The following is a 14299-nucleotide window of genomic DNA, read 5'->3' as shown; positions in this document are numbered from 1 at the left end:
ATTATACTAAACCAAGACATAAAGTTTTAAGTCATCTTCCTGTGTTTTTTTCCAGCTGAAAAGTTTAGATATGTCTCTTTGGAGTACATTCAAGAATAGCAAAGCTAGTCAGTTGAGGCACAGTGGTTTCTTAATTCTTTTCTTTGTGGGTTCCAGTTTTGCTCTTCTGATGCTATTTTGGCTACTTGATGTAGAAAAGAACTTCTGTTTATTGGTTCAGAGCTAACAAATCTAAAGGGATCCAGAAAAGTTTGTAGAGAGATACTTGAAGATGAAAGCTGTAGGTGTCAGTTTAGCTGGTGACTTAAGACCGTTCTCTCTTGGATGAGTTGCTAAATTCTGAAGCATGCACAGTAGAAACTTTCATAGTGGAAGAAGAGCCAAAGGCTAAGGCTGAACTATTAATACAGATCTGACGTGTTTGCTGTAAATCAATCTGAAGAGTAAACAGAGTGCTTTGAACCAATACGTTGTGAAGTACTTACTGGAACAAAGTGGTCCTTCTGAGCTTGAACTGGCAGGTGAACACAAAAAGAAGTATCTATCCTTTTTCTTCCCCATAACTTTTTTTTTTTTTTTTATTTCAGTTATCCATAAATTATAAAAGCCTGTACCTTAGTCCTCCCTGCTTTTCGGTTTCAGTAGTCTTTAAAGGGAAGACCCAGGGTGAGGAAGGACCATGAAGCTGCGGTTTCTTTTGCTCTTGTTATTGAGAGGCATTAGTCAGACATTCTTAACCCAGGCTTTTTGAACATAGGGCTGGCTGCTAAAGATCACAGTCCAGAAGGTTCATACGTAATCTGTAGAAGGTCCTTATCTTCATATCAGACTTGCAGTTTACAAAATCTCATGATGTGGAGATATGAGTGACTTCAAGTTTCTTCATGTAATCCCTGTGACTTTCTCAGCAAAGAAGGCAACTTTAGTATTTATCTGGAGTTTTGTGTCAGACAGCACTAGCTGACTGGTAGACTTGGTGATAAAAGGGCCTTACTGATAAAACACAATTTTTGGAACTCCAGATACGGTTGAGGTATCATAGAATCACAGAATGGTTTGGGTTGGAAGGGACCTTAAAGATCACCCAGTTCCAACCCCCCTGCCATGGGCAGGGACACCTCCCACCAGACCAGGTCGCCCAAAGCCCCATCCAGCCTGGCCTTGAGCACCTCCAGGGATGGGGCATCCACAGCTTCTCTGAGCAGCCTGTGCCAGGGCCTCACCACCCTCTGAGTGAAGAATTTCTTCCTTATATCCAATCTAAATCTATCCACTTTCAATTTAAAGTCATTACCCCTTGTCCTACCTCTACACCCCCTGACAAAGAGTCCCTCCCAACTTGCCTGTAGGCCCCCTTTAGGTGCTGGAAGGCCACTATAAGGTCCTAGTGGAGCTTTCGCTTCTCCAGGCTGAACAACCCCAACTTCCTCAGCCTGCCTTCATAGGAGAGGAAGTACAACATATTGGAGTTCATATGCTGATACTGCATGTTGTGCAGACCTCAGCTTGTGATTTAGATGGTCAAACCTCTTTCCATCTATGCAAATGGGTATAATTACAACCTGCATAGCAGCTTACCTTTCTGCTGAAGTTGTGAGCAGAGCCATTTTAGATAATCAGTGAGTTGTCTTTTCCATGCTTGCGTAGCGGTAGTAGATGTAGCTCTTAAGCTGATGTGAAAAGTCAGAGATTGAAAGCCTGTGCTATGTAACCACTTCCGATTCCTCCTCATAGCATGCAGGGCTCCTATGTCTTTAACACAGGGTGAAGAAACAAAGGATGTGCTCACAGGTGACTCGGAAGTAGTGTGGTGTTAGAGTTGAAGGAATATAATAAGGCAACAGCAAAAGGGGATCGTTTGTTCTACGTATTCTGCATAACGTAGGCTGTAGTGCTTACTTGAATTCTTTTTTTATCTAAAATGTTTCTTTCGGAAAAAATACTCAGTTTCAGTTGAAATCTTAGTAACAGTGATGAATGAGCTCAAATACTCATTGATATATTCTGACTATTGCCATTTCTTGATAACATTTTATTTATTTTTATTAACTTCACCTTCTACCTGTGAGCCTTTTTGTTACACGTTTATCCACTAAAATGATATTTTCTGTAGTATTATATTGGGTTTACATAACAAGGTTTTACTAGTGGAAGGGGTGGCCTCTCCTGAGAAGAGACTGGGGGTTATCCCCATGCTAGATAGCTGGTTCCAAAACACAACCACTGCTGGTTATTGCTGGGCCCATCGGTGATTCTCATGGTGCCTCTGTGATGACATATTTATGGAAGGGTTAAAAAAATGTTGAGCAGCAGTAGTGAGAGAGGAGTGACGAAAAATGTGAGGAAACAACTCTTGCAAAGATCAGTGAAGAAGGAAGGAGAAAAGGCACTCCGTGTCAGAGCAGAGATCCCCTAGCACTCAATGGAGAAGACTGTGATAAAGTCCATGGTGAAGCTGCCCATGAGGGACCATGTTGGAGCAGGTACCACACTGCAGGCCGTGGAGGACCCCAAACTGAAGCAGGTAGAGATACCCTGGAGGAAGCTGCAGCCATGCAGTAACAGGCTCCTGGCCTATGGAGAGGAGCCCATGGCTGTAGTAGGAGGTCTGACAGGAGCTGTGGCCTGTGGGATGCCCACACTGGAACAGTCTGTTCCTGAAGGTCTGCATCCCCTGGAAGAGACCCATGCTTGGGGCAGTCAGTGTTTCATGGTAGGGATCCCACGGTGGAGCATAAGAGAAGTATGAGGAAGGAGCAGCAAAGACAAAGTGTTGGGAACTGACCGCAACCCCCATTCCCAACCCCTTGTGCTGTTCAGGGGTCACAGGGAAGAAGGATGTGGAAAAGTAAGGAGTGAAGTTAAGAGTTAAGCCTGGAAATAAGGTGTTTTTAGTTTTGTCTTTTGTTTCTTGTTTTCCTACTCTATTTTTGATTGGCAATAAATTGATCTTCCCCCAGCAGTCTGTTTTGCCGATGACAGTGAATGGTAGACTATCTCCCTGCCTTTATTTCAACCCACAAGCTTTCGTACCTCTTATTTTCTTCTTCTGTGCCCTTGATAAGGGGGAGCAAAAGCATGACTTGGTGGGTATCGGGCAGCCAGTCAAGGTTAGCCCACCACAATTATCAGATTTCTCTTTCAAGATTTAATAACTGTAGGATTACTTACAGGTGGTTTCCTGTACTTTCTTCAGACACTTCCAAACCCTTACTTTTTTTGGGGAAAGCAACCTATTTAACTGTGATTGCAGCCATTTAAAAAACAAACAAACAAACAAAAAAACACAACTCTAATATTCTTTCTGTGATGCTTGAGCTGTTTGATTGTTTTAGCATTTTAATCCTTCAGACTAGTATTTTAGTTTTGTGGGTTTTTTTTTCATATATTTCTAGGTTGTGGTGAATAAAGCCAAATTGTTTTAAATCACCACTGACAATCTTTTTTTTTTTTTTTTGGGGGGGTGTAGGTTTTTGCCTCCCTAAAAAAAGAAAAATACTACAGCTGCTCAGTTATAGCAGGAAGGTAGTCTTGGATTGTCAGCTATTAAAATACTACCTCAGCTGAGATGCAATAGATTTCTCTGTGATTCATGTCTGTTTTGGCATAAGATAAAGACTAATGTTAAATTGGCGCTGAAACTCATTTTAATTCTTCTGTTTGACCTTGTGTCTAAAACGGCTTATGTGGTTACTGATAATCCATGAAATTTCTCTGCTGTAACTTGAGGACAGTAGCATGAACAGGCCTAGCATGTGTAGACTCTTGTACATCAGGTCAGAAGACAAAATATTCTCACAGTTGTGTAATGTATGCAAGCTCAGGATAGAGAGTTGCCACAGCTCTGTGGAGAGAAGAGGGCGAAAGCTTGAAATAATGCATCCTTTTGCAGTGTCAATGTATGAATAGTATGCTGATAATGCAAATTGGATAAGAAGTTTAAAACAAATGTAGAAGTCTAATGCAATTCTGTTTGCATAGGAAGTCTCCCTAGTATTGTGCATATCAAAAGATAAGTTTCAAATTGTTAGATCCCTGTTCTTTCGCCCAAAAGTGAAGTTAATGGACAGGTGAGTCTGAGTTGCACAGATTTGTTTCAAACTCAGTGGTTTGTCGTAAGAAAAGCAGCAGATTTAAGGTTACATACCTATTTCTGAGGAGTCCAAGGTGCTGTATAGTTCAGTGTTGTTCCTCTTAAAAGAGGAATCACTCAATATTCCAGTTTTATTACAATTAATATACTGGTTATATCTAGCTTCATAACTTAAGTCAACATTTAATATCTGATGAATGTCATAAATAACCTGGGCCCGGCAGGAAATAAATGCAAGAACAAATACACTGGCTGAAGTTTGACCTGATGTGAAAGCTTAAGTGAAGATTACTGAAAAAGGGAAGCAATTTAAAGCCTTTTATTTGCTACCTTTCTCACTCTTGTGCTATCTACTGTTGTTTTCTTTACTGCTGTGTCCATAGAGATCGAGTTAATTAACAGAGCACATGAAATGTTTTGAGTTCTCAAAATCATGATGCACACTTTGCTACCCTTGTAATCTATGTTCAATTTGGCTGTTAAAGCAGTACTACAACTAGTCAGTTATCATTGCATTTTGCTAGCTGAAGCACAATATTAAAAATACAAAAATACTAAGTTCCAAGAATTTGTGAAAGGTGGTTTCTAATAATGCTTTGTAAGCTGCATGAGCTGACATACGTTTCTGTTTGGTAGCCTACAGGGACTGAAGGTTACTGTTTGTTTGTTTTTTAGTACAGGCCAGAGTGGAAATAATTCAGGCACAAGCAACTGAGATGAAAAAGTAAATGCTGTCTCCAGTGGGGGAGGTTGGGAAGTATTGTTATGCTTTTTGTATGTTTTGGTATAACTTTAAACAAAACCCTACTCTTAAATAAGTAGAACGTAAACACAGGTAGAATTACATAGAAGTGAAACATGAAACAGTATATTAAAACATGCTGATCTGGATGATGGAAAACTAAACCTCAGTGGCTTTCATCCATTCACTAAAAACATATAACTAAAATAACTAGGACTGTAGTCAACAGGTAACGTAAGCTAGGCTTATAAAGAAAAGTCAGTGGTTATGTCTGTTTTTCTCAATAGAATTGAAAACTGCAGTCAGGAGGTATGAAAGTGGTGAGCTTTTTCTTGCCTATCAGTGTTTTATTAGAAGAGGTTATGAGGAAAACATGATCTTAGAAAAAAGATTAAAAATGCATTAGAAAAATAATTTGAAGCATATGGGCAAAATAGTTTTTGTCCAATTACTGGCCTTGAACAGTCAACTTTATATACTAATCTTGACATTCTACATTATGCATACCTAGGTATCTGATACACGGTATATAGTATATGTAAAATACTGGTCAACCTTTAAATATATATATATATATATATACACACACACACAGGATAATTTTGACAATAAATGTGCAGTATTTGAAACATCTTAGACCTTGAGGAAGGCTTGAGACTATAATCAGAGAGGTCTTACAGAAGATAGCTGAAATCTAGTGAACAAATATGAATCTACACAGAAAATTCCCATGTGAACATGTAATCCTCGTGTGCCTACTGTTATTCAGGCAGTACCACTAAAACCACAGTAATCTGGGGTAATCTCATTTGTTGTCACCAGCAATGAAAAGATAAAACATGAAAATGAAGTAATTCAGCAAAAAAGTGTGTGTTAACATGAAAGTGAATGTATTGCTGATGCTAATTTTGATACGCTTGTTTTACTTTTGCTGGCATAATGTTCATATTTCAATTTTCCGTGTGTGGTTTTGTCAACATTTTGATGTAAATTCCTTAGTCTGTGGTAGGGGTTTTAAGATCTAGCTAGAGTTTCTTAGATATTACGGAAATGATTGAGCTCACAAGTGTTCACAGAGCACTGTGGTTAGGATTTCTCAATTTCTACAGAACTGTCTAATATTAGCAGAAACAGCTACTCGACTTTGTTATCAGTAGTGTAAAACATTGACATTTTAATATTTTTGTATTTTCCTGAGAGATGAGGTATACAGTCAAGTTATTTTTTCACATTGCTTACGCTTTATTTAGTGTGTGGTTATTGCCTGTTTATGTGGAAATCAAATTGAGGAAGCTTTGCAGCCATAGCAATGTAATTCTTTGAAACTGTATTACATAATTCAGTATAACACCGTGTTCCTTGTTGTGAACTAAGTCATAGTTTCTGTTAATGCCAACAGATAATCTGACTATTTAATGAAACAGTGCCCGGTGTGTAATGAAGGAAACAGTCTGGGTGATAAATACTAAACTAAGACTTTAAGGAGGTTCATAGTTCTTATATTCCTTCTGCTGTATTTTACTAAATATATTTGTATTTATTCACATGTACGTATGTATGTTTAATTATATTTTACAATAAAGTACCTTGATTCTTGAACAAGTAAGTTTTCCAAGGAAAACATTTACGTCTGTAAAAATCAAATCCAGTTAATGCCTTCTCTGTGCTCAAATTTTCCTTTGTAAAAGGCAGAATACTTTTTTTTTCTCTAGACTTAAACTGATATGCATGCACTTTACCTATGTAAGAATGAACTCAGTGGTCTGTACGTAAGGAGTTACAGCATACTTGTAAAATATTGCAACGCTCTTGATCTGAAAGGTTAATTTATACATCAAGCCCATACAGGGCAGACAAGGCTTGGGATATTTTTTCCCCCCCAAGATGTCCTCAGGTGTTGAGGGAAGGTTACAGCAAAACTCTTTCAGAAAATCCATTAGAAGGCATTAATGAGTGCTTGGTGTCTTAGGTGCAGCATGCTTTCTGGATCTTGATCAGAAAATTGAATGATTTGAGCATGTAAGCAACATTAACAGTCAATCTGCTTACTTGTTACATGAAGAGAAAACAGATGGTAGCCCTGAAAAGCCTGCAAAATAGCAGATGGAAACTGCCACACCCTCTGATTAATATAATATTGCTGCCTTGGCTATACAAACATGTTTGTTATGAAGATAAGTATGTTATTCAGCTTCTGGAAACTCCAAGAAGTAGCTCTCTGTACCTACCAATTAACCTTCATCAAATGAGGGTTTTTCAGTTCTTGTGTACTCTTGTTTTGGGTGATTAAGGAGGTATTGGGGAGTCAAGGACAATCCCCAGACAAGGACTGTATATCTCAAAACAAGACACTGGAACTCATGATAAGGAAGCGGCAGATGGACAAAGAAACAAATGTAAGGACTATAAATCTCAAAACTGGACATTGGAATTCATTATAAAGATTCAACAAATGGGAGAATTAGCAAGAATCAGCTCCTGCAATTAAGAAGCATGCCAACTCAGCAGATTCCTGACCAAAGGTGAAAAGTACACTGCGAGGAAGACTCGGGATCTTCCTCCCAAAGACCCCTGCCCACAATTCTTGGGAGGCTCTACGCAGGCGCAAGGTGCCAAAAGGCTAATTAGCATGAGAAGCGAGGGAAGGTGGGGATAGGTAATGAATATGTCTAGGCGCTTGTAGAATATTGATTGATTGTATAAATTCAAGACTGCTTTCCGCTTTGTGTATGCGCGATAGGTGGAGAGATCCCCCGTGCATCCAGCGCTGCAATAAAGAATATACAACTTAAAGGAATTTCGGCTTTGATCTTTGAATCATGGGGTTGTTGTTTTTCTTTGGTTTGTTTTGTGTGTTTTTTTGTTTTGTTTTCAGATAATTGAAGGTAATCTGTACTACAGAGCCTTCCTTGTCTAGGAACAGTAAGACTTCACATGCATTATTATGCTCCCCAGGCTGAGGGTACGGGAAAACGTCCGGTTTACCTAGTGGACTCCACACAGAGGAAATGCCTCAGGTTTTTCTGGTAGTGTGTAAAAGTGGGTGTCCAGCTGTAGTGTGCACACTTTATTCAGTAAAACTTTGTGATTCCCACGTTCTGTACTGTGTGGGGAGTTCCTCCAGCATCCTTCAGCATCTTTCAGTTCTCCTGCTTTCTGTGGAAGCTGTGAGCTCCATACTCTTGACTGCAAGTTTGATGACGTTTTCCCTTCATTTTTCTAAGTTCAGAGCATCCAAATTCGAAGTGCAGAAGGGGAGGATGGGAGACAAGCTCACTTCGTATTTCCCTCTTGGAGGAGGAAATTCATTGTGAATTGTGTGCTTTTTTTTTTGTTTTGTTTTGTTTTGTTTTTTTTTTTTGTTTTTAATCCAACCTGCAATTGACTCAGCTGTCACTGACAGACATAGCAAATTCCTTTTTGTTTTGGGGACACTTGTGTTTCTTGATAAGCATGTAATATAAAAGCTTATCAGACTTCAAGGTTAGGGGAGCAATTTGCTGGAGCAATTTGTCCTCGTTATCACAGGCTTCCCTGTTGGGGGACCGCTGCCCTCTAACCTGTCTCCTTCTCATATGAAGGAATATTTAAAAGGACAAGCTCTCTTCTCAGAGATTCTCTAAATGAATTACATAGCGTATATCTTAATGTTTCTGGTTGGCTAGTAGTGCTCTTTGGGAACCATGCCGGCTTTATTCTCCCAGAACACAAGAAATTTCTTCCACCTGCTGCAGACCCATGCCGGTTATAGGAGAACTATTGTTGGGAAGTAACCCCATTGACCCCTGAGCGCTGCGCTTTGTACTTCTCCGGGAGGTCAAATAAAAGGTTTGGGGAGCAGTAGTCAGTAATTGTATGAATGTAGCAGTTGAAATGTCTTATTTGTGTTGCCCTTAGCACATACAGCTTGCTAGTGCAATACACTCGCACCCTTCCTAGAAAAAGGGAAGAAAATGGTTATTTACCCACAGTACGTTGCCAGCTTGAAAGAGCTTAATATTTAATGTAGGTCTCCCTTGCTCTTCGTTTCTGCTTTTAGCAGTTCATCCTACGTACATTTAGTGATTTGAAGGAGACTCATGATGACTCTGCTTTTAGTGCATTCACACATGTGCTTGACAGGGCACGGCAGAGAAAGCTTGAATGATCCCCCCCTGACCTTCCCACCCCCCTTTTTTCCTTCAAAGTGTAAACTTCTGTGTCGCTATTAAACTGCAATTCTTGAGATGCTACAGTTTTGAGGGGGAAGTCGCTGGGGATTTAAAGCAAGTGAAGAGAGCAATTTCAAGTAATTCTTGTACCATTTAGGAAATACTTGAAATCCTTGTGTAACCTCCTAGTGTTCAAGACGCCTTGTTTATCCCAAAGCATAGATTGAATCATTTTTCATGCTGCGTTACTGCTGTTGTAGTAGAGGCTGTTTATTCCAAACAGGCTGTAATACCCTGGCATATAAAAAGGACATAGTAATTGAGAAGTTGAGGTGTAGTAGTGGTTACCAAATGTCTGTGTAATTTATAACAGCAATTGGTTCAAATTTTATGTACCAAATATAAAGACCCATGCTTGTAGATGTGGCATAAATGAACACCCAGAGAAGTACAAGAGAACATAAAAGCACATTTTTGCTTGGGGACCATGAATTATTTTGGCTCCGCATTTGGGCAAGAGGGTCTTCCGTGCTGAAGAGGTGTATAATGCAGGTTTTAAAGGCAAAGTTAAAAAGCGATACTGTAGAAAGCCAGGATGTGATTTACAGAGGGAAGCAACATGTTCTTTCACTTAAATAAATCACTGTCTTTGTCTTATGAAGAGCAATTAAAAGTACAAAAAAAAAAAAAAAATTGCAGTAATCCAGGTACTTGTTAGATCCCAATCAAGAAAGGTAGTTTGGAGGATTTGTTTGTTTTAATGTCTTGTGCAGGAAGTGTACAGTATTCTGCCTTGTTTCCTTTGGTACAGATTTGCTAAATGGAATCACCTGGCTCTATTTCTGGTTGAGCATGTGTATATGCTGTTACCTAAATGTCATTACTTGCATTTATTTATTCATTGCTTGAATAAAGCAGTCTTGCTACGTATTATAATGGAGCATGGACTGCAGAATTTGCTGGTTTTTAATGAATACTGAAGCGAGAGATCCTTATGTTGTCAATACACGTAACAGTGACTTAGGTACTAAACACAGAGAGATCAAACTGAAAACTTGGTCTCTAGCTCTTTGGAAGTAATATATTCTAATTCTAAGAAATATTTTGAAAGTTATTTTGGAAACACTAAAAGAAAGCTTAGGTATTTATATTAATTTAAGTAGTTATTCACTTTGTACAGAGCATTTGTAATATTTGTGCTTAAGTCAGACACTTGAGCTGGGTGATCCAATTCAAATAATTCCTGTAGTCTATCTTGGCCTAACCTCTATAACATCTGTGTAGCATTTTCAGTGTGCAGGGTTTCAAAGGCCTGTGTGCAAGGTCAGTTCTGTCCTCGAACAGCCCTAGTAAATAAAAATAGTCACTAAACATAAGCATACCACATTGTCTGCACTGAAGTCTAAAAAGTAGTGATTTTCGTGCAACTGAGCACAAAAAATACATATATCATAAGCAGGACTTAAAATAGTTGCTATTCTCAATATGTTGCTTGGGAGCTTGATTTCTGAAATAGATGTTGATCTTTTTTGTTCTTTTTCTGGGAACGAGAAATAAATAACATCTGCAACAGCATGTTGCTATCAGGCAATCTGCTTAAGTTTCCTGTGCTGATCTCTACAGCATCAGCAACATGAGTACCAGCGCTGCCCGGTTTTTCTTTACCACAGGGGGAAAAAAATCAATTTCTTTTATTTTTTTTTCTGACCTTTTTTTCCCCCCTTCTCCCTCCCCACCCCCAACTGTGTCTGACTTGCCTGACAGGAAATTTTCTAATTGCCGGAACAGCTGGTCGCAGCAAAAACGCTAGGGCTGGTCTTCCCTGCTAGACTTATGATCGCTCAGTCAGAAAATCTAAACATCATGGCTTCTTAGTCATGTTTAAGTTTCTGGCTCTCCGTGCTCGTTCTATTCGGGTGAGTTTAGTTTCTTGATTAAAAAAGCTAAGGGAGAGATTTATTAGAGCATCGATAGGGCTTAAGCTTCTAGTTTCAAAGCACTTTTGGTATTTCACAGCTTTGTGATCAGTTCTGCTTGTATACAAAGCCTTCTGTATATTCTTTTTCTAAAAAAAAAAAAAAAAAGGATGTGGGAGGGAGTTTGTGTTCCTATAATATTCTGTAGAAACTTCTAAGGTAACTGCTGACAGCCTGATTGGGAAGTTTTTACTTCTGAAAATGCTGCAATGCTTACTATTTTCTCCCATAAAAGTATGAGTATAGCTATGTGTTAAGCTTTCTCATTCGTAGTCTTACTTTATTAAAAATATTTCTATTTTGAAAATTAAAACTTGTTTTAGTAGTTAAATTTTATGTAGTCCTTTTAACTGTAAGGTGTAGTTATTTGTGGAGTGACAGTTAAAATAACATGGGCTCGTTAGTATTTACTTATGAACATAGAACTAGGAATAGTGACACTTGTGTTGTAGTTCGTGTTATGGTTATTTCATCTTGAGGCAATAATTTACATTAATAACTTGCATAGAATAATTTACACTGAATTTGTATAATTTGTTAAACCTATACATTTAAAGATAAAAGTTGCTTTCAGTTAAAAAAATCTCTAGCGACAAACTGCATTATCCTGTGCACTGTTTCCTAACTATTTAACGATACATGTAATTTTGCAATGTATTTAAGAATTTTCACTGAAACTTAGATCAACTTTCATGTTTCTGCTCCTGTAAGTCTACAAATCCTTCTCAGTGTAAAACTTTCTTGTATGCTGTCTTAACATCCTAAGCAATGCATGTCTACTAGTTTGTAAATAAAAGGGATAATAATTTAACATCTGCTGGCCTATGTACTCATTTGAACTTTGCAGTAAGTGTTAAAAACTGAAGTCTAATTTGCTTGCTGTAACTGAAACAGTGAAACAGGACATGAACGTAAAACAATAGAACGTAGGATGCAGTATACACAGCTTTTTTAAAAAGTAACCCTATAAAATAAACGTTTGTCAACTTAGCCATGAAGTTTAGTTCTTTTCCATGAGCAAGGTGAAAGGTATTTTTTAGTCTGTGATCAAAAATGACACTATTTTATCTGCCTATAGCAATTTGGCTATATTGTCTCTAAAATTCTATTGATTTTTTTAAAATGCTAGACAGTACACCCTGAGCTAAGGGTTTTCAGACCATGTAAATTTTAGAATATATTATTGAATAAAAGCAAGATTCATAGTTTTCGTAGATTAGTACTAAATCTATTTATGGATTTCTAAAAATAATTCATTTAAAAAAAAATAAATTGCAGTGCTCTTAAATGCCAGTGCTTACAGAGGAACAAAGCTTGTATCAAAGTTACTGGGAAATGAAAGTTCCACCCAGTGAGTTATTTTTTTCCAATGCTGACATGCACAATCTGGTTCATGAGATAATTTTGTGGTGTTTGATCAAAAGAAAATGACATTACAAAACTGTTTTTGGTAACCAGCATCAGGCTTTTATGTGAATTCCTCATCTTTACCTGCTGAACAACCTAGTGCTCGCAGTTCTTTTGGGTAGGAAGGAACGGGATCCCTTTTTTCGTCCTGGCCTTGTGTTTTCAGTCTGAAGAGGAAAAGTATTTTCAAAATCACTCCCTTAGCCTTGGCCAGTCATGTTTATCCAAAGGGCCTCCTCATCTATCCATTGACGCAGTGCTCTGAGACAGGACTTGTTCTTCAAATTCCTATCTTGCTTCATCTGAAACACCAAAAGAATGGGAGGAGTTCAATCTCAGCAACCAGGTCTGTGGTTTTCATTATATGAATGAATTGGCTACCTGGAACAAATGTGGATATAGGCATCTTCTGGGACCTTAAAACTGTTGCAGTACGCTAGAAAACCATGAACGGAAAAGAGCAGAAGGTGCAGAAAGTAAAGAAGAGGTGCCTAAATACGGAGATTTTTGTTTGTAATGTCTGAATATTTTTTTTTTATTTTGGAGACTTCACGTTTCTTTTTTTTTTTTTTAGTTGTTAAATTAGGCACTTGCTAATCAAATTTGTTTTTAGGAAATTGTATTGTTTCTGCCGGGTAAAAATAATAGATACCATCTGCACAAGTAATATGATGTCAATAGAATTGAGATTTTTCTAATATTTTTAAGTATTTTTCTGTCCTAAAAAGAACCAAAGTTTATAAAGTGTGGAAAAACTCTGACTTCAAATGTCACTGTTAGTTACAACTTCTCTGTTCTTGCTTTGCTAAAGTACTAGTGTAAAAGAAAATGCACACAGAATATCCCTTAATAAGCTTAATTTTAAACATGGCAATGCTTTGCCTTTTGTTGTATTAGAATAGTTACTACTTCAGTAGTAGCTGTTTTAACCAGCTTTTTAAAGCAATTGTACACTTATAAAAATTTAAATACATACTAGGTCTGTTAAATGACTTGAATTTTGAATCTTAGTCACAAATATAAGAATTGCTTTTATGCCGTGGTTTACATCAGTGATGTTGCTCACTGAAGTGATGGGAAGTTATGAAATAGTTGTTGGACATAGATATTTTTTTCAAGGGTAGTTCTGAGTTTAGAGGTAGGACTATAATGAGTATAGAATATGTGAATGTATATAGAATATTTCTGAAATTTAAAAGAAATAGCTGACATGGTGCATTCCTCACACTTTTAACTCCCATTTTTAACTTAATAAAGATTTCCATAAGCTCTAATACAAGCGGTAAAAATAAATGGTTTTCAGTTTGCTGTCTCTTTCTTCTTCAAAATGCGTAGTTCATATGGATTTTATTTCTTCAGGTAACACTGAAAATTCATTCTACTTTCAAAACAAGTTAGGAAAGTGTATCTAGGAGACTTCCTGACTCAAGGGAGGGGAGGAAAAGGAAATTATGTATATGAGCTGCGGAGCTGTGCCAGCATTGAGTCATCCTTTTGAAATCACTTGATATCCAATAAGCTTACTGTCCTTACTGCTTCATGTAACTTTAGAAACGAGGTTTAATATCATAGAAACCATTTCTGAGATACTGAGTATTTGATTACCGGAATCAACGATATTTTGCCCATGACAATCAGAAAAATGAACTCTGAGTACAATGAAGGTTAACAAAGTAGTAAAAGGAGACTTTCAACAGCAGTTGTTGGAGCAGCGTTAACAACTTGGTGGGGAATCCGTTTTTAGGTGTTCATCCTTACCTTCACTTGTACTGAGCATATGTATGCCTTGAAAACAGTCGTTTCTTTCAGGGAAGCAAAACTTTCCTGAAAAAGACTGAGGGAATGAAAACAAAGCTGCTGCTTCCTTAGGGAAGATGGAAAAAAATCTATGTAGCTTACGTAGCTAAGACTTACAAGTGAAAGCTGAGAA

The 14299-nt window shown here is 37.8% G+C and overlaps 1 protein-coding gene across 2 annotated transcripts in view; it reads left to right on the top strand.

The window, feature by feature from the left end:
* Positions 1 to 14299, top strand: part of RPS6KA3 (ribosomal protein S6 kinase A3) — a 72763-nt gene that overhangs the window by 13397 nt on the left and 45067 nt on the right. The window lies entirely within an intron of this gene.

The sequence above is a fragment of the Aythya ferina genome (assembly GCF_964211825.1).
Source record: "Aythya ferina genome assembly, chromosome: 1".
Classification (NCBI taxonomy): domain Eukaryota; kingdom Metazoa; phylum Chordata; class Aves; order Anseriformes; family Anatidae; genus Aythya; species Aythya ferina.
This window is presented reverse-complemented; position numbering and strand designations above follow the sequence as displayed.